The sequence below is a fragment of the Cheilinus undulatus genome, linkage group 12 (genome assembly GCF_018320785.1).
Source record: "Cheilinus undulatus linkage group 12, ASM1832078v1, whole genome shotgun sequence".
NCBI classification, from domain to species: Eukaryota; Metazoa; Chordata; class Actinopteri; order Labriformes; family Labridae; genus Cheilinus; species Cheilinus undulatus.
Genome location: NC_054876.1, coordinates 49,221,267 through 49,243,506, shown reverse-complemented (window position 1 = coordinate 49,243,506; position 22,240 = coordinate 49,221,267).

Genomic DNA, 22,240 nt, shown 5'->3' with positions numbered 1-22,240 from the left:
CCCAACGTTGAGAACCACTGTTCTAGACATGATAGTGCAGAATGGAGGAGATGTAAACTTGTGGTTGTTAGCTTAAAAACATGAAGGAAACTTACAGCCAAAATTTTTTTTACAAGATCCAAATTTTTCTTAAAGAATTCTGAGAAAACAAATCAGAAATCAACTAACGTCTGGTTTTAATCGGTTTTCAATCTCAGAATTCTGTCTTCAATCTCTATTCTTTTGGCAATATTGGAGGGCCCAACATACCCAGCTTCACAAACGTCCTAAACTGTAGTTTATAAAACATTCTGTCCTCTGCTGTTGAAGACAATGTTGCGCCTTAAAGGTTTTAAAACATTCCGTCCTCTGTTTCTGAAGATAATGTTGCCCTTTAAAGTTTATAAAACATTCCGTCCTCTGCTGTTGAAGATAATGTTGCCCTTTAAAGTTTATAAAACATTCTGTTCTCTGCTGTTGAAGACAATGTTGCCCTTTAAAGTTTATAAAACATTCCGTCCTCTGTTTCTTAAGATAATGTTGCCCTTTAAAGTTTATAAAACATTCCGTCCTCTGCTGTTGAAGATAATGTTGCCCTTTAAAGTATATAAATTATTCCGTCCTCTGTTTCTTAAGATAATGTTGCCCTTTAAAGTCTATAAAACATTCTGTCCTCTGCCTTTGAAGATAATGTTGCCCTTTAAAGTTTATAAAACATTCTGTCCTCTGCCTTTGAAGATAATGTTGCCCTTTAAAGTTTATAAAACATTCCGTCCTCTGCTGTTGAAGATAATGTTGCCCTTTAAAGTTTATAAAACATTCCGTCCTCTGCTTTTGAAGATAATGTTGCCCTTTAAAGTTTATAAAACATTCTGTCCTCTGCCTTTGAATTTGATGTCATAGGTCACAGCTGTTTCATAGATCATTTGAAATACAAAAACCCCGTCCTGGTGCTAGGCAGTTTGGATCAGACTTGGTTCAGGTTGATGGGACTATTTGAAAATCAGTGGCTGTTATAGAGGAACAGTGAGAGGACAATGACAATGTCTGTTATTGAGCTGCTGTAAGGATGGACTACTTCTGACATGGCATGAGTTTTACAGCACGTAGCAGCGCGTCTTTTTTATTTTCATATTAAAAAAAATGCTTTTAAAAACACTGCATGTTTGGACAGGATTATCTTTCTAAAATGGATGGTTCAAAACTTACCTGCCCAGGTGTAAGGCCTTATCCTCTTCAAGGTTCTACAGAAGTGGAGTACACCCTGAGAAGCTGCCAGTCAGTCGCATAAAGAGGTCAAACCTCACAGTTACACCTGTGGGCAATTAAGAGTTACCAATTAACCTAACGAGCATGCTTTTGGACTGTGGGAGAAAGCCAAGGTACCCAGAATGAATGCAGAGAAAGTTCCAGGATTTAGACCTGGAACTTTCCTGCTGTGAGGCATCAGTGCTAATGCCTGTGTTGTTAGTCCTGTTAGTCGTCAGCTGCTCCTGTGGGTCATCCTTCTTCTCTCCAAGCCGCCCAGACATAAAACTTGTGCATATTGGATGAAAACATAAAGCCATTATCAGTTTCATCCTCTCACTCCTCAGGCTGGTTGTATTTTTCAGACCTTGTAACTGTCATGTAATCTGCAGACACCACCTCTGCATGTTTGATTTCATGTTCACTTCACCACACCGTGTGTCTGTGCTGCCAGCTGTTTACTCCAACATGATTTTAACCCCGCGGCTGCCGTCTAAAGATGCTGTTGTTCCCCTCACATCTGAACATACAGTATTCGTATACATTAAATTACCTAAAGCAGCCAGTGGGCTCATGAAAGAATGATGCTTTTAATCTGCAATTTTCCATAAAGGATGATGGGGGGATGAATAAATGATGAGTGCATTGTGCACATGCAGCACTATTTTACATGCATGGTGAGTTTAACGTGTGTACAAAGCTCAGCGTTCGCTTTCTCCCGGTGTGAGCGTAAATCATACATGCGATCAGGAAGTGTGCACTCTCCGCTGATGTTGGAGCTTTATTGTTCACTGTCGACCCCCCTCACTTACCCAGTCTCACCTGTCACCTAGGTTTTATATAAAAGTCAGTCAGCTGATGTGACCTGCACATGTGCACTGTGATGTTAGAGTGGACCATCGAGCTTTAACGCAGCTGCAGGGCTGAAAGATTTTTTCTTGGGATATTCTAAATGCTGCAGCAGAGCTTTAAAACAAAGGCACGTGGAGGTGGCACAAATGTGGATTTTCTTGTTTAAGTGAACATATTTTTGAACCTGTGTTAATCCTGAAAATGTTTCAGATAAAAGGTCAGTGCACAACGAGAGCAACGCAGATGAATGGCAGTAAAATGTGTAGAAGCACCCTCTGACATCACCCTCAAAAGCAGAGGATGGAATGTTTCATAAACTTTAAAGCATAACATCATCAAAGGCAAAGCATGGAATGTTTTGTAAACTTTAAAGCATGACATCATCAAAGGCAGAGCATGGAATGTTTTATAAACTTTAAAGCATGACATCATCAGAGGCAGAGCATGGAATGTTTCACAATCTTTAAAGCATGACATCATCAAAGGTAGAGCATGGAATGTTTTGTAAACTTTAAAGCATGACCTCATCAAAGGCAGAGCATGGAATGTTTTGTAAACTTAAAAGCATTACATCATCAAAGCTAGAGCATGGAATGTTTTGTAAACTTAAAAGCATGACATCATCAAAGCCAGAGCATGAAATGTTTTGTAAACAGAGCATGGAATGTTTTGAAAACTTTAAAGCATGACATCATCAAAAGTAGAGCATGGAATGTTTTGTAAACTTTAAAATATGACATCATCAAAGGCAGAGCATGGAATGTTTTGTAAACCTTAAAGCATGACATCATCAAAGGTAAAGCATGGAATGTTTTGTAAACTTTAAAGCATGACATCATCAAAGGCAGAGCATGGAATGTTTTGTAAACTTAAAAGCATTACATCATCAAAGCTAGAGCATGGAATGTTTTTTAAACTCTAAAGCATGACATCATCAAAGCCAGAGCATGAAATGTTTTGTAAACAGAGCATGGAATGTTTTGAAAACTTTAAAGCATGACATCATCAAAAGTAGAGCATGAAATGTTTTGTAAACTTTAAAATATGACATCATCAAAGGCAGAGCATGGAATGTTTTGTAAACCCTAAAGCATGACATCATCAAAGGTAAAGCATGGAATGTTTTGTAAACTTTAAAGCATGACATCATCAAAGGCAGAGCATGGAATGTTTATTTTTTTTTTTTTTTAAAGCATGACATCCTCAAAGGCAGAGCATGGAATGTCTTGTAAGCAGAGTATGGAATGTTTCATAAACTTTAAAACATGACATCATCAAAGCCAGAGCATGGAATGTTTTACAAACTTTAAAGCATAACATCATCAAAGGCAGAGCATGGAATGTTTTACAAACTTTAAAGCATTACATCATCAAAGGTAGAGCTTTGGAAGGTTTACAAACTTTAAAACATGACATCATCAAAGCTAGAGCATGGAATGTTTCATAAACTATAAAGCAGCACATCATCAAAGGCGGAGCTTTGAATGGTTTACAAACTTTAAAACATGACATCATCAAAGGTAGAGCATGGAATGTTTTGTAAACAGAGCACGGAATGTTTCAAACTATAAAGCATGACATCATCAAAAGTAGAGCATGGAATGTTTTGTAAACTTTAAAATATGACATCATCAAAGCCAGAGCATGAAATGTTTTGTAAACTTTAAAGCATGACATCATCAAAGGCAGAGCATGGAATTTTTTGTAAACAGACCGTGGAATGTTTCATAAACTTTAAAAAATGACATCATCAAAGGTAAAGCATGGAATGTTTTGTAAACCAAGCATGGAATAATCATAAACTTTAAAGCATGACATCATCAAAGGTAAAGCATGGAATGTTTTGTAAACTTTAAAGTATGACATCATCAAAGCCAGAGCATGGAATGTTTTTTTTTAAACTTTAAAGCAAGACATCATCAAAGGCAGAGCATGGAATGTTTTGTAACCAGAGTATGGAATGTTTTATAAACTTTAAAGCATAACATCATCAAATCAGAGCATGGAATGTTTTATAAACTTTAAAGCATGACATCATCAAAGCCAGAGCATGGAATGTTTTTTTAAACTTTAAAGCATGAAATCATCAAAGCTAGAGCATGGAATGTTTCACAATCTTTAAAGCATGACATCATCAAAGGTAGAGCATGGAATGTTTTGTAAACTTTAAAGCATGACATCACCAAAGGCAGAGCATGGAATGTTTTGTAAACAGAGCATGGAATGTTACGTAAATTTTAAAGCATTACATCATCAAAGCTAAAGCATGGAATGTTTTGCAAACAGAGCATGGAATGTTTCATAAACTTTAAAGTATGACATCATTAAAGGCAGAGGAGGGAATGTTGATGAAGCTGAGGATGTTGGGGGCATTTTTTTCTCTTTTTACGCCAACTAGTAGGAAACAGTCGCCAACAAAGTATACATATGGGAAAGACTGTGGTTTTTGTTTGTGTTCTAATAACAGTAGACAGATGAAGTACACAGATTTTTTTTCTGACTTAATTTTTTTTATAATGCTCTGAACTGTGCTGTGAAGATCCTATCATGCCTGTAGTTCTATGTCCTTCACTGTGCAGGTAAAGCTGCTTTCTCACACACACCAACAATGTTGTTGATGTGCAAATTTTTTCTCTCCGTTCCTCTATAATGAAAATTTCTTTTCATGTCCCTCCATCAATACAGACCTGATCTCATCCCAAACTGTCATTAAGGGTGGAGAATGTGTCTTTTGAGTGTTGTGTGAAATAGCAGTGACCTCTGACATCACCTTTAAAGACAAGGGCAGGCTGTTTAAAATGCTTCAAAGCATCATTTCATCAAAGGTTGAATATGGATTATTTCTAAAACCTTAGGGTTAGGGTTAAGGATGACATCAAAGGCAGATGGGAAAAGTTTTATAGACTTCAAAGGGTGACATCAAAGGAAGATGTGAAAAGTTTATTAACCTCAAAGGATGACATCATCTCTAAGGATGACATAAGCCAAAGCAGACGATGGAATGTTGGTGAAGCTGGCGATGTTGGGAGCTTTTGTTCTTCTATTTTTTGCCTTATATTAGTCCACTGTTGGGACCTTTTGGAAAAGTGGGTGGGGTTGAAAACAGCTTCACATCTGGCTCATTCATGTCATTGAAAATGTGTTGGGCTGCCTACTGCTTGTCTCCATCTTTTACCAGGCTACTTAATATCAGATTAAAGACATAAATTACTCATCACTGGACACAGGAAAATAGCAGAAAAAAAGGAAAAAAACATCTCATGTATGGAGAGGAGGTTATTTCTGCTCCTCTGTCTGCCTCAGAACTCATCTACCATTGGCAACAATAAGTGTTTGATTGGTCAGATGTGTGCTCATCAGAGGCGTCTCCTTGTTGGTATTTTGCTGCCGCAATGTCTCCTTAAAATGTCTATTTATGTGAACAGCAGGTTCTTTATCACTTTTATAACTGCCTTTATTAAATAGAATTAATTCACATAATAAACTGCAGTAAAAAAGAGACTCAAAGTGAAGCGATTCATCTGAACTTCCTCACAGGAGCCTCCGCCTGCGAAAAGCCCCATCAATAACAACAATGGCTCCACTAAGCATTCATATATAATTATAAAGGCTACATGGGGGCAGCTTTAATGAATGTGAACTTTTGTGCTAAACTGCTAAAACCAGCCCGCTATATTTCAAGTCGATGGTTAAATCATTGTTTAAATCTTCTGGTGAGAAAGTTTGTGAGGGAAAAGTGTAAACTCGTGTTAACTTACTGCTTTCTTTCTTCTTTGCTTTGAACTTCAACTCCATGATTTTCAGAGGTAAATGTGGTACGTTTTACTTCACCATACTCATGTAAAAAATATAAAGATAGATAAACCAGTACACTTAAAAATGTTTGTCTGCAGCGTAATCAACTCCAGAGAATGCATTTTCAGTCGAAAGTTCTAAAAATCAAATTAAGTTACTTTTTATCAAAGCAGAAGTTCCTGTTGCCTTTCAAAATAAAAGCAGGATTTTATTATCCTTGCAAAGCATAAAGATTCGCCTGACTCTGTGTTTCTCACTGGTGAATCCATCTTTCTAAGCTTCCGTCCGAACCGTTTGGGCCTGGTTAGAAAGTGACAGGACCAATCAGCAATGAGGGGCAGTACTTTCAGTCACGGCGGAGTCATGACGTAACACAAGAGGCCGGTGCAGTTATGATGGAAGACAATAGCGTGGATGCTGCTAAAGCGCCGATTTTATCAGAACTTGATGACATTTCTTCTTTAAAAGAAAAACAAAGAACAGCGGTGAGTTGTTTTCTTTTCAAAAAACACAAAAGTCGTGTACTGACATGTTTACAGTCGCCATGGTTACCATTATGCAGTTCTCTATGGAGTTTACTCCTCAGTAGTGGCTACATTCCGTGTTTTGTTGCTCTGATTGGCCCGTAAAGATGTGACAGACGGAACGTTCATCCAGTCATCCTCTGAGTTTTTTTTTTTTCGAAGGCTCTGCCCTTTCCCAAACGCCGTCTCTGAGAGGTTTACCAGATGGATGTGTAAAACACATCCATCTGGTGTGTCAGGTTAGGATTTTATAAGAACAGGAAATAAGTGTCCTTTATTTTTAGACAGTGCAAATGTCAGAGTAAAAGCTTTATGAAAATGGGTTATAAAATATTTTATCTAAATAATCAACCTTAGCTAAGTTGCTTCAACAGAGAAAGTACCTTAATGTTAACTCTGCAGGGATCATCAAGGTTTATATTTTCAAGGAATATGTACAAAATAAAATCAGTCTCAAGAAAAAAAGGTGCTTTGTACGATATTAACCCTCAGGCATCTCTTTAATCAAATACCCTTTAGTCAATATTTTGGCTAATGTTTGACAGACCACCCACCAACGTAAGTTATCTGGAAAATAATTAATGTTCAGTGTGTGTGTGTGTGTGGGGGGGGGGGGGTGGGTGTGTGTGTGTGTGTGTGTGTGTGGGGGGGGGGGGGGTTTAAATATGACCATCCTTTAATCAAACTGGCATTTAAAGGGTTAAAATCCTGAAAATTATTCAATAATCAATTGTTTTGACCAGAACTGAAGTTGATTAAAAGATCTGACCCAACAGAAACAGGAAAAAAAAAATTCATGTATACGACTTTTATTCCCGTTTTTAGAAGTAGATGTTTTTGTCCTTAATGACTCGAAAGGGTAGTAAATTTTAAATCAGATGCTACAAAAAAACTAATGATGCATCGAAGTCAATGTTTTAGCTAATGTTTGACATACCTAGGACTGATGTAAAAAAAAAAAAAAAAAAAAAAACACCCCCCCAATAATAGTTTTCTGGAAAATAATTAATGGTTTTTTTTTTTTTTTTTTTTTAATATGTTCATCCTGTAATCAAACTGGCATTTAAAGGGTTAAAAATCCTGAAAATTATTCAGAAATCGATTGTTTTGATCAGAACTGAAGTTGATCGAAAGATTTGACCAAAAAAGGCACGAAAATATTAATGTGTACTATTTTTATTACCATTTTTGGAAGTAGATGTTTTTGTCCTTAATGACTTTAAAAAGTAGTAAATTTTAAATCAGATGCTACAAAAAAAAAAAAAAAAAAAAAAAAAAAAAAATAAAAATGCATCAAAGTCAATATTTTAGCTGATCATTTACATGTCCAAGCTGGATTTAGAAATAATGTCCCAGCCATCCAACATTTGGTTAAAGGAAGATTTCACATTTTTTCACTTTTTTTTTTCATAAAAAAACAACATTGACTTTAAGTAATCAAACTGGCATCTAAAGGGTTAAAATCCTCAAAAGGATTGAATGTTTGGTAGTTTTGAGCACAGCTGAAGTTGTTTAAGAGATTTATGCAAAAAACAACAGAAAAAAATCTGAATGTGTTAAGTTTTCATAGCAGTTTTTTTGGAAGTGGACATTTTTGTCCTTAATGGCTTTAAAGGCTAGTCAATTTGTTTCACAGTATTCCTCTGACCTATTAGAGCTATTGAAATTTGAATTCAAAAGTTTGCCTAGAAAGAAGCTTTGTTACATAAGATTAGACCATCTGGACTAACACTGCCGACATGGTGAGAAGAGAAAGAGGAAAAATTGCCCAAATGGACAAAAATGTCCCTTGTGATGCCTGAGGGTTAAGATAACTAGCTAACTTCCATCTGAGGTATCCTGCCTGATAATAAACTCAATCTTTAACGTGATGGAAGGCCTGTCTTTAAATGTACGGTACAATGCCTATGAACAATAGTCACCCCCTTGGATGTTTTACTGTTTTATTGATTTCATAAATCAAACATGGTCCATATAAATCAATTACAACAAACACTCTTAAATGTCAAAGTAAAAACTGATTTCTACAAAGAATTGTCAAATAAATAAAAATCAGTGATGTAAAATAAGTGACTGCATAAATATTCCCCCCTGTAACGTGGCTGACCTCTCAGTTAGTGACATGAGGATCAGCTGAGGTCAGTGAATGTGTCTCAGTGATCGGAGGATAAAGACACCTGAGTCTTTATTACATTACATATTTTTATTCAGTTGGCATTACTTTGTAGAAATCTGATGTTTTTCTATCCAAATTATATTCACCATGATTGATTTATAAAATAAATAAAAGGGTAAATCATGTAAGGGGTCAATATATTTTATATCCACTGTATGTGTTAATACTGAGTGATTAAATGTGTTCAAACAGCAATAATCATTTGGTATCCTGAAGTTTAACCTGTAAAATCAGACTTGACTGCTCGACCCTCCTCCATCAGAGACGTTGTGGTGTTCATGATTAAATAAAGGTGAATTTCCTTCAGCTCAGGAGCTTCCTGTTTCCTCTGAACCGCTGCTGAGAGTTCAGACGACCGCAGCGTGAAACTCCATGACAGGTCACGTATTAATAAAACATGCACACACATCCTGCTGCCTCCATGTCTGTGTGTGCACATGCTTGCACCTGTGCTGTTTGACTCACCTGCTGTTACTATCCAGGTTATATTTATCCTATAGGCTGAGGTCAGTATGGAGACAACGGCAGGAGAGGGATCCACTAAAAACCTTCAGGTAAACAGAAACAGACACAGAAGAAACATGAAGACAAACTCGTATGATTCCAATAACATTAAGATAATTTAGTCCTGTCCAAACATCTCCAGGAACACAGAGAGACAGAAAGCAGAAAAAATTTATCAAAATTTAATCTTCAGTGATTTCATCTCTGATGACAGAGCTCTGCAACACTGACCACCATCACCAGAGCTCTGAAACACTGACCACCATCACCAGAGCTCTAAAACACTGACCACCATCACCAGAGCTCTAAAACACTGACCACCATCACCAGAGCTCTAAAACACTGACCACCATCACCAGAGCTCTAAAACACTGACCACCATCACCAGAGCTCTAAAACACTGACCACCATCACCAGAGCTCTAAAACACTGACCACCATCACCAGAGCTCTAAAACACTGACCACCATCACCAGAGCTCTAAAACACTGACCAACATCATCAGAGCTCTAAAACACTGACCACCATCACCAGAGCTCTAAAACACTGACCACCATCATCAGAGCTCTAAAACACTGACCACCATCACCAGAGCTCTAAAACACTGACCACCATCACCAGAGCTCTAAAACACTGACCAACATCATCAGAGCTCTAAAACACTGACCACCATCATCAGAGCTCTAAAACACTGACCACCATCACCAGAGCTCTAAAACACTGACCACCATCACCAGAGCTCTAAAACACTGACCACCATCACCAGAGCTCTAAAACACTGACCACCATCATCAGAGCTCTAAAACACTGACCACCATCACCAGAGCTCTAAAACACTGACCACCATCATCAGAGCTCTAAAACACTGACCACCATCACCAGAGCTCTAAAACACTGACCACCATCATCAGAGCTCTAAAACACTGACCACCATCACCAGAGCTCTAAAACACTGACCACCATCATCAGAGCTCTAAAACACTGACCACCATCACCAGAGCTCTAAAACACTGACCACCATCACCAGAGCTCTAAAACACTGACCAACATCACCAGAGCTCTGAAACACTGACCACCATCAGCAGAGCTCTGAAACACTGACCACCATAAGCAGAGCTCTAAAACACTGACCAACATCACCAGAGCTCTGAAACACTGACCAACATCACCAGAGCTCTAAAACACTGACCAACATCACCAGATCTCTAAAACACTGACCAACATCACCAGATCTCTAAAACACTGACCACCATCAGCAGAGCTCTGAAACACTGACCAACATCAGCAGAGCTCTGAAACACTGACCAACATCAGCAGAGCTCTGAAACACTGACCACCATCACCATCAGAGCTCTGAAACACTGACCACCATCACCAGAGCTCTGAAACACTGACCACCATCACCAGAGCTCTGAAACACTGACCACCATCACCAGAGCTCTGAAACACTGACCACCATCACCAGAGCTCTGAAACACTAACCAACATCACCAGAGCTCTAAAACACTGACCACCATCACCAGAGCTCTGAAACACTAACCAACATCACCAGAGCTCTAAAACACTGACCACCATCAGCAGAGCTCTAAAACACTGACCACCATCACCAGAGCTCTAAAACACTGACCACCATCACCAGAGCTCTAAAACACTGACCACCATCACCAGAGCTCTAAAACACTGACCACCATCACCAGAGCTCTGAAACACTGACCACCATCACCATCAGAGCTCTGAAACACTGACCACCATCACCAGAGCTCTAAAACACTGACCAACATCACCAGAGCTCTGAAACACTGACCAACATCACCAGAGCTCTGAAACACTGACCACCATCACCAGAGCTCTGAAACACTGACCACCATCACCAGAGCTCTGAAACACTGACCACCATCACCATCAGAGCTCTGAAACACTGACCTGCAGCTTCATGATACATATTTCCATGTCCTGTTTGTATTAAAAAAAATGTCCCAACCTTTTTAGCATTGGGTCATAAAATGATCATTCATACGGACATTAATCATATGACACTAAAGATACAGATGCTATATTCTTTTCAACTAAACAACTACCTCTACTTTCAAGAGTGAGGAGACATGGGGTCAGACCGGGCCACTAGAGAGGACCCCCGCCAGCACAGGAAACGTCCCAGCATTTTTAAAGAGGGAGAAATTAAGACGTTATTGTTCTCCTCTCTGTGCAGTCAAACATTTCCACGCCTCCTCATTTCTATGCAATCAGACTCAAATTAAGACAAATCACAGCAGCACTTCACTGTGAAATAATCACCACATGGGTCAGTTTAGCACTTCATCAATCAATCTTTCAGCAGTTTAACTCAGCAGACATGATTCTCTGGAGCTCTTAACCTCCGTCAATCAGATTTAAATCAGTCAAGTCATCATCCATCCATCTATCCTCCTCATGAGTTAATGTTGGCTACAGGATTGTCTACTCATCCTTTTATTAGTGTGAAATGTCCCTTTAACCCTGCAGTCCAACACCTGAGAGGTGCAGAAGCCTGGGCTGTTTAATTTATGAAGTCGTTGCATTAAAGCTGTCAGAAAGCATCAGCCACTCATCTGCAGCCATTTCCTGCAGGTGGCTGGTTGAAATCCGGCTCCCAGGCTCCGCCGTGCTCCTTCCTCTTCCTCCTCCTCCTCCTCCTCCTCCTCCTCCTCGTCATCAGCCTGACTTGTTTACCAAAGCAGTTTTAACAAAAGCACTTAAGACAAAAGGCACTTTGCCGAGTGCTCCAAGTCCAGAAATAACACGTCACATTTACTCAGAAGGCATTACTGCGAAATGAGTCCATGTGATTTCACTGAAGGAGAGAGGAAGGAGGCTGGAGGAGAAGGTTTCAAACATCACTCCTTTATTCCCTTCACTTCTCCTTTAAATCTTCTTTATCCTTGATTTATCTCCTTCTGGTCCTCCCTCCATCATTCCTTTCTCTGTCCCTCATCTCTGCATTTTCTCTTCTTCTTTAGAGACTCGTTAAGTTTGGATTTAGGAACACCGTTGTCGTACCATCCATCATTTTCCTGTTGGTAAAACCAGACAAAGACTGAAAATGGCACCTGCTGACACAGTATATGTAATAAATCCTGTGATATTTTTCATTTCAACCTAAATGTCGTCTGAACAGTCAGAAAATTTATCAAATTATTGCAGTAACTTCCGATCATCATGCCAGACCACGGCGCCATCTAAAGAATGCAACAACAGAGGAGAAATAAAGTCATCAACATCTATCAGTCTGAAAGGCTTACAGAGACATTTCTACAGCTTTTGGGCTCCACTCAACCACGGTGAGAGCCATTACCCACAACGGGGAAAACTGTGAACAGTAGTGAACCTTCCCAGGAGAGGCCGGCCTACCAACATGACTCTAAGAGAAGATGGACGACTCATCCAAGAGGTCCCAGAAGAACCCAGAACATTATCCTCAAAGGCAAGGGTGGAGTGTTTAAAAGCTTTGATGACATTATTATAAAAGCAGAGGAGGGAATGTTGGTGAAGCTGGGGATGTTGGGGTCGTTCCCCTCCATTTTTGATAAACAGAGCATAGTTGGCAACAAAGGACGATCCACACAAGGAAAGATTTTTAGTATAAACAAGACTGGTAACTTTCCCAGGAGTGGCCCACCATTTCTAAGGCTTTGGGGCTCCAGCCAAGCATGGTGACAGCCATTGTCCACAAATGTAGAAAACTAGGAACAGCTGTGAACCTGTTGTAAAGAAACAAGGACTACATCTTAAGACCTGCAGGTCTCAATTTACACAGCTCATGCTGGAAAACCCTCCTGTGTGGCTGAATGAAAACAATTCTGCAAGGAAGAATGGGACAACATTCCTCCACAATGCTGCGAAAGACTCATGGACAGTTACCGCAAATGCTTGCTTGCAGTCTTGCTGCCAAGGATGGAACAACCCGTTATTAGGTTTAGGTGGCCATGACTTTTTCACATAGGGACAGGTAGGTTTGGATGGCTCTTGTCCTTTAAAGGGGGCGTATTTATCTCTTTAAGACAAGTTTATGTCGATCTCAGAGGTCCCCAAAACATGCCTGTGAAGTTTGTTGCTGAAAAAACTCTCCAGTATTGATGTCTGCATGTCACCAAACCCCTCTGTTTCAGCTGTTTCAGAACCAGCTGTTTCTGTCTGTGGCTTTAAATGTTACTAAGCTGTCTGACTCCGCCCCTGACTCCGCCCCTCTCAGGAAATGGATGTGGCTCTCTGGATCCTCTTCTCAGCTGGCAGCTAAGAGGAGGTCCAGGAGAGGAGGACAAAACTTTCTTCCAAGAGGGGAGGGCCAATGAAACTTGGGGGCGGGGCTAACTCCCCACATGACATTATGAGGGGGAAATCTGAGAACAGCTTGTTTCAGCACACATTTTCTGAAATATTTCAGAAATTTTCTGAACTATTGATGATTCTCAGTCAGAATAAAATGTCACTTTTTATTTTTATTTTCAATATTAATAGTTAAATGTAGGATTTAAAATGCATGGCGTCTACTGAGAGGTGTATTTTTATCAGTACTCTTACTTAAGAAGGTCTCTTATTGTCACACCTGCTCTCTTCCACGTGTGTTACATAAATTCGGGATAAGGAAATCTGAACTGACATGTTTGTTTTCGATGAATCCTTCTCTACACACCAAATCTAAATTACTTATCTAACTGATCCTGTTTCGGTGATTTCTCTCTCTTCCTCATCTCATCTTCAGGAGGAACAGAAACACAAAAACATCCTTTTACGGCTCAGCTGTCAGCAGCAGTTAGAGCTCCGGGAGACAAGAGGAGAGGAGGATGGAGAGGAGGAGAAGAGAAGGCTGAGAAAGGAGCATTCTTATTCATCTTTCTGGTAATTTCTATGTGGGATCAAACCCCTGCTGTGAAAGCTGTCAGAAGAAGAGGATGCTGGAGAGACGTGAAAGAGCGAGAGTGAAGGATCGACTTTAAGAACAGTTCTTTACCCTCGCAGCCACGTTCAGATTGAAGAACACAAACCTGAAATGGCGAGGTGTTTAAAGCCCACTCTGCACTCACAGCATCTTCATCTCCTCACTCTTTTGTTGTTTTAACAATAAGAAACTGATTTATTTCCTCCAGCTGTCTGATGTCTCAGCAGAAATAAGAGTTAATCCTTAAAGCTCTGCAAGACTGAAGGTTCAAGATGAATTCATCAATGCCTTCTTCTGTATTTGAGAACATTTTGATTAATAAGAAGAACTTTAGTTGGAGGGTCGATGTTTGCATGAATTCAGGTAGAGAAATCTAAACCTCAGTCTCTAAATGATGGTTATAATTGCATGAAAATGTCAGACATCTGTCTGAGCCTGGGTGTGTGTTTGCTGCATGACTGCTGCAGCTCTCATCAGGAGTCACATCCTCGTCTTCCTTCGGCAGCTTTACCTCAGAATATCTCCCTACATATGACTCCATTCAGAGGAGAATTTATCTGCAAAGTATAAAGGTAGACCAGCCACACCTGGAAATGTTCACCACTGTCACGCGTATTCCCATCCATCTATCCATCCATCCATCCATCCATCCATCCATCCATCCATCCATCCATCCATCCATCCATCCATCTATCCATCCATCCATCCATCCATCCATCCATCCATCCATCCATCCATCCATCCATCCATCCATCTATGCATCCACCCATCCATCCATCCATGCATCCATCTATCCATCCATCCATCAATCCATCCATCCATCCATCCATGAATCCATCCACCCATCCATCCATCCATCCATCTATCCATCCATCCATCCATCCATCCATCCATCACCTATCCATCCATCCATCCATCCATCCATGAATCCATCCACCCATCCATCCATCCATCCATCCATCTATCCATCCATCCATCCATCACCTATCCATCCATCCATGCATCCATCCACCCGTCCATCTTTTCATCATCCATCCATCCATCCATCCATCCATCCATCCAAAAATGGTCAAAAGCAGCAAACACTGAGAGAAAAGTAGCAAAAACAGGTGGGAAGTGACCAAATGAGTTAAAAGTCTCAAAAACAATGCAAACAAATGAGTGAAAAGTGACCAAAATGGGCAAAAATCAGAAAAAAGTGGGAAAAAATGGGCTTAAAGCTGTAAGTACTGGGAGGAACGGGGCAAAAAAAGTGCAGAAAGGGGCCAAAATGGGTGAAGGTGGTGAAAAATAGAATTACATAGAGCAAAAATGGTCCAAAAGTAACAAAAACATGTAGAAAAATGAGTGAAAAGTGACTAAAATGGGCAAAAATCAGGAAAAAGGTGGGGAAAACTGTCAAAAAGTGGCATTTAATTGCAAAAGGCAGCTTAAATGGGTAAAAAGTGGCAAAAAGAAGTTGTAATATTGGCCTTAAAACAGCAAACACTGGGAAAAATTGACAAAATAGGGCAGAAAGTGGCAAAAATGGGTGATAAGTGGCAATAATGTGGAGAAAAATCAATGAAAATTGACCAAAGTGGGCAAAAATCAGAAAACAGGTGGGAAAAATGGGCTTAAAGCTGCAAGTACTGGGAGGAAAGTGGCAACAAAAGAGAAGAAAGTGGCAAAAATGGGTGAAAGTGGTGAAAAATAAATTACATATAGCAAAAATGGTCCAAAAGTGACAAAAACATGTAAAAAAAATCAATGAAAAGTGACTAAAATGGGTAAAATCAGGGAAAAGGTGGGATAAATTGGCAAAAAGTGGCATTTAATTGCAAAAAGCAGCTTAAATGGGTAAAATGTGGCAAAAAGAAGTGGCAAAAATGGGTGAAAATTGACTGAAATGGGCAAAAATCAGAAACAAAGGTGGGGAAAAAGCGTCAAGAGTGGCAAAATTAAGGGCATTTATTTGCAAAAGGCAGCTTAAATTGGTGAAAAATGGCAAAACATGGCAAAAAATTGCAAAAAAATTGCAAACAGCTGGATAAAAGTGTCAAAAATGGGCCAAAAGCAGTAAAAATGGAATTAAAGTAGCAAAAAAATGCAAATAAAGCCAATGAAAATATGCAGGCAAGAAAACCTACTGTGTAAGTGTGGGAAACAAACTGATTAATGCTATTTGCAATGGATCATTTTTGTGGTAAAATTTTTCTTTTGAAGGTTTTCTGGGGGAATAATATTTCAAATGAAGACATAAAAGTGCCACAAATCATCAGAAAAGAGCCACGCATTGAGTATCACTGCTCTAAATCCTACACTAACTGTCCAGGCTGACTCTGATGGTTAATAGCAGCAGGAATAAAGACGCTGTCAGGATGAGGAGAGCTGCAGACGTCAGTCAGGATCAAACATCTCAGCTCCAAACAGCTCTGTGATTCTGCAGACAGAACGATGATAATTGGCTGGAGATGATTCCTGCCTGGCTCAAAGGCACGTTAGAGAAACAGTCCTCATCCGTTAGAGTCCTCTTAACCTCCAGAAACTTCCTGTTTTTGTTCAAAGAGAAGCTGAAGATTTAAATGAACGGATGTCTAAAGCACTTCTCCAGGGCACTCTTAGAAGAAAGATGCTTCTTTTCTACTTTACTGTATAGATATGTGGGTCAGCAGGCATCAGGGTTTATCTCTGCATGCTGCTGCTGATCTGTACTTCATTAAATCATCAAGTCCCTTTCAGACAGTAGTAGGGATCTTACACAAGTCCTAGCCTCCAGTGTTTGCTAATTATTAAAAACACAGAATTATAGCTCCAATACTGACCTCCACCATTAGGCTTGTTAACTCATAGTGAGATTAATTATTAGTTCCTGTGTTTAAGACTTAAAAATGGGACAACATTCCTCCCCTATCAGCTGCTCTCCTCACTTCCCAGACGTTTACAGAGGCGATGCAACAGAATGGCAAACATCTCCCTGTCCCAGCTTTTTTGAAATGTGTTGATGCCATCAAATTCAAAACGAGCTAAAATGTTCCCGAAATGTTGAAATGTCTCAGTTTAACCTCTGATCTGTCGTTTCTGTTCTGTTGTGAACCCGCGTCCCAACTTTTTTGGAATTGTGGTTGTAAGAGAGGAGATACCCTAGATATGACAGCATGCACTTTCCTCCTTAGATGATCTGGATGTAATAAAGGTCTGGGGGCAGGATTGGAGGTTGTGGGGGCGTGGAGGGGCCCCGGGCCCCCTTTAAAGTCTCAGAGCAGTCAGCTGTTAGTGAAGCTCACTGTTAGCGTGATCCTCCTGATGATCAGACCTCCAGACTGTACGTTCTGCTTGTTTCTTACAGTAGAGTAATTTCACAGCGTGTTATCATGGTTTAACTCCACTGGCAGATTTAAAGACGTCATCCATCACTTCAACGTGGGTATTTAGAGTCTGACAAAGAGCTGCAGACAGAAGTGTTCATGTTGGAGGCTTTTAAAGAAACACAGACGATTATCTCCTCGGTCTCTGTGAAGCAGCAGTTATCTGCTCTCTCTTGTCAAACCATTAGCGGCCAATCAGCCTCTAAATCACTTTCTAATTGCCTTTTTTATGACAGTTCTCATGGCAGCCGAGCAGCACTTTGAAGCCATTTGATGGTTTTAGGCTCATTTGGAGCTCTGTGAAGGGTGGAAGTAGAGCGCTGATGATTTTCTCATAAATACAAAGAGGGCTGCACCAACACTGGCGGTGTTCACGCTGAGAGGCTGGTTGTACGGAGCTGGCAGGAGGGCAGGCAGCTGCAGGGAGGAGCGTTTTAATCCTCAGATCTGCAGGAAAACTCTCAGTGAGCCGGAGACCTGCGGGGTGCAGAGAGAAAGAGGCAGCAGAAAGGTCACAGGTTCAATCCCCGTCATCACTATCTGCTAAAACGCTGCGGAGGAAGCTCCTGATGCTGCATGCTGGACACCAGCTACACCCCAGATAGAGGATTAAGGACTGAGATGGTTCTCTCCTAAAAAACAGGACAGAACTGATAAGACTGCAGGAAAGAGAACAGAGCGGACAACAAGAGCAGAACATGTGGATGCTAAACCTCCCTCCACTCTTGAGGAAGCAAAAGGACAAACAAATCTGTCTTTATAATGTTGATGTGATCCTGATGACACGTCTGAACTTCTAGTCCACACGTATGGAATCAGATCAGTCACAAACAGACAGATTCAGGATTCATTCAATGATTTATATTAGGATCTCTAGTCAGAACACACACTTTAATGAACTCAAAAACACCTGTCCTTTAATGACTTTGTGATAAATACACATACAAATATAAAGTCCACAAATGTAGGAATTTAAAAGCATTTAAAATTTCAACCAAATCTACATTAGCAGAGTCATTAAAGCTGCAGCTTGATCTCGGAATTCTAACTTTAATCTCAGAATTCTGACTTTGATCTCAGAATTCTGACTTTGATCTCAGAATTCTGAAAATAAAAGGAATAAATGTCGTTAATGAGTTAGACTTCTTTTGTATTTATTTAATCAGAAATTACAAAGTCATATATTGACATGAAAATATCATTTTTTTACTGTTTTTTTTTTAACTTGACCTTGATTTTTGACCTTCGTGAAAAAAGAAATATTACAAGAAATGTTTGAATTTTTTATTTTACAAAAGCATACATTAATATGAAAGATTCATTTTTTTTCTTAAGGAGTCATATAATTTAGAAGAAAAAAATGAGACTACATTTGCAAGAAAAAAGTTCATGTTTTTAGGGTTTTTTTTAAGTGAAAATTTTACCTGAGAGAAAGGAAATTTTAGATCACTGAATCATTCAGTTAGGAGAAGAAAAACATCTTCAGATTTTGGTTTTACAAAGTTGTCAATTTGATTTAAAAAATGAATTTCCATGAGAAAATGGAACTCTTTAGATCATGGAGTCAATATTTACCAGAAAAAAATATAAATGTTCAAGTTTTTCAATTTATGGGAAAAAAGTCAAAATGTTTGTGTTCTATTAAGTCATCATTTTCTGGTAAAAAAAAAAAAAAAAAAAATCAAGTCATAAATGTACAAAAAAGAAAACTCAAAATCACAAGCTTATGAGATAATTAGTTTAGGTAATTGTTTATATGAAAAAAATTATATATTTTAGATAAATTTATGAGGGAAACAATCATCACAAAGCTGTAAATTTACAAGAAAAACATTTGACATTTTTGAGAAGATTTTGATTTTATTGCTATAAATTTACAAGAAAAAATAATTTTGACATCGAGTCATTCATTTCAAAGAAGGAAATCTTTTTTTTTTTAAATGTTGTTATCATTGAGAGGGAAATAAATCTTTTCAAACATGTTTTTGTGTTTATGAAGACAAAGTTTCTATGAAAAATGTGACAGCTGTTGAGATCATAAAGTCCTCAATAAACAATAAGCGTCCAGATTTTAAAGTCATTAAGTTACAATGAGAGGTTGAAAATGTTTGACCTCTGTACCTGGTTCATGTTTGGTGTTGCTCACTGATGGACCACGTTTATTCTGGGAGTTTTTACCCCAGCTTTAACCTGAGACCCCCCATAGCTCCAGCCCCACAGGTCTCCAGCTGAAGCGGAGACCTGCCATAAATCAAACCTGACCACTCATGAGCCTCCTCATCCTGGAGTATGAGAGCTTTAGAAAGCATCACCCTAGCAGTAAAACAATGCTGCATCATCAGCATAAATCAACGCTCCCTCTCTGCTACAGGCTGAGAGTCTCTGAGGCCGACAGCTGAGGCTCCTCAGCTCCAAACATCAGTCTGTTTATTGGACACACTCATCGCCTTTGTTTCTCTCATCAGCTGCTGTTTTTATCCAGATATCGATCACAACACAGAGAAAATATCCCTCTGGGAACTAACGTCATCTTTTCCTCCCATGGGCCCCCTCACCAGTCCTGGTCCAGCTGACAGTCCTTAGATCTGGTCATTGTCCGACTTTAAACCTGAACAGAGACCGGCTGGTGTAGAGTCTGAGTGATGAGCAGCAGCCGGTCTGGTTTTAATCTGCAGCAGATCCAGGTACGACTGAGAGACGAGGGCGAGAGACAAAGATGAAGGTCAGATTCAGGGATGGTTCTCCTCGCTGTCTGTCCTGTTGATCTCTGGTTCTGGTATAACAACAGAGGATAATACAGCCAGAATCAAAAAATAATCCACGTGTAAATCCAGGGTTCTCTGCTGGAACAGGACGAAGAGAAATCACCAAATACATTAAAACATTTAAACCCTTATAAAATAAAACTGTTTGGACCTTAGAAGAAGAAAACTCAATTAAACAAAGAGACAAACCTGATGTAAGGATGAGGACATGCATTCTTATTTATGCTCCTTCTGCTCTACATGTTTTAGACATTTTAGTATGTGCTTTAGAGCTGCCTCTTTATCTTGGAAAAAAAAATCTAAAATAAGGAGATATTTTAAAATCTTGAGAAAGTGACTAAATGTACAGAAGAGGATTAGAGCGACTGAAAAAACATATTTAAAGATCCAGCTGTTATTCAGATTCTAAGAAAAATGTCTGAATGTTGACCTCAATCTCAGAATTCTAAAATTTATTTTAGAATTCCAACTTCAACCTCAAAATCCCCACTTTCTCCAGGAAATTCTGGCTGTAATCTCTGAATTATTATTTTAATCTCAGAATTCCAAAAATAATCTCTGATGTATTTTTTAAATCTCAGAATTCCATATATAATCTCTGAATTCGTATTTTAATCCCAGAATTCCAAATTTAATCTGATTTTTTTTTTATTTTAATCTCAGAATTCCAAACATAATCTCTGAATTCTGACTTTTGTAAATTCACATTTTAAAAACATTCTAACTTTTTAAACAATTTCAGAAATTGATCTCAGAATACAAACCTTGATCTTGAACATTTTCATGGAATTCCGACCTAAATCTCAGAATTCCATGCTTGATCAAAGAATTGTGATTTTATTCCCAGAATTCTGAATCTTCATGTAGTTATGACTTTTTTTATGAACTTTGGGTTTTAATCTTAGAATGTGACTTTCAGAATTTGAACTTTAATCCCATAATTCCCACTTTCTCAACAATCCTGGCTTTAATCCCTGAATTCTGACTATTTCTGCAAAATTGTAAAACTGATCTCAGAATTCCAAAGTTAATCTTAGAAATCTTGCATTTTCATGTTATTCCAACTTAAATCTAAGAATTCCAAATTTATTCTCGGAAGTTAGAATTCTTCATTGATTTCTGACGTTTTTCACAGATTTACGACTCTAATCGAAGAATTTCAGCTTTAATCTCAGAATTCTGACTTGTTATTAAAAATTCAGACTAAACTGTACAGAGGAGGCCGCTGAACTCTGCAGTCAGAATTTTGAGATTAAACTTTCTGACGTCATTTTCTAAATTCACAAAGGTTTGTCCTTTGAAAAACTTTTTAATTTTTCAGTGGAACAAAAATCCGTGTTCCCGTTATCGTAGGTCGGCTGAGATGTGGTTCCACTCTGGGCTGCCGTACGTCGTGGACTTTTTGCCAAAAAGAAAAATAAAATTCCAGGCACAAATCTGCGAGCTGCTGGAAAATGCTCTGTAATCCAGAGAACCCAGAGAATAAATCCCAGAACAGATGAAGGTTTGTGTTGATTTAGATTTGCTCTGAGATCATTTTAACTTCATTCTGGTGAAAACTCGACTGCCATTAGTCTTCTCGTCTCTGATTGAAATGAAAGTAAATGACTTTAGTTTAAAACTGTTGAATCTTTAGGGCAGTTTCAGCTGTTTACTCCTCTAAAACCCTCAGAGGCGATCACGACTAAATGAGTCAGAAATGAGAGCGGCGTCCCCGCTCAGCCGGTGGATTTCAGAGCGACGATTCAGTAGAAAAACAATCAACCAGAAGGAGAGAAGAAGTCATTCTGCTCTCCTGGTTCATCACAATAAAAAACTAAATGAGTTTAAGTCTCAGCGAGGGCCGACGTCTCTGACTCACAGCGGCGAGATTTATCTCAGCGCCGCGGATCCAGGGGACGTGGAGGCTGGGGGAGCGGCGCTCCTCTCAGGTCCTCAGCGTGGAGATGGGGGCGATCATTAGGACATTAAATTGGATTGCAGAAGAAGAAAAACTGGGAGGGAGTCACCACCGCAGCTTTGACTTCAGTTTGTAGAGAAAGCTGAAACAGACGGAGGATTAAAGTGGTGTAAATGATGGAGCGATGCTGTGAGGAAGGAGGAGCTGTCAGACCATGACAGCATAAATGCACAGAG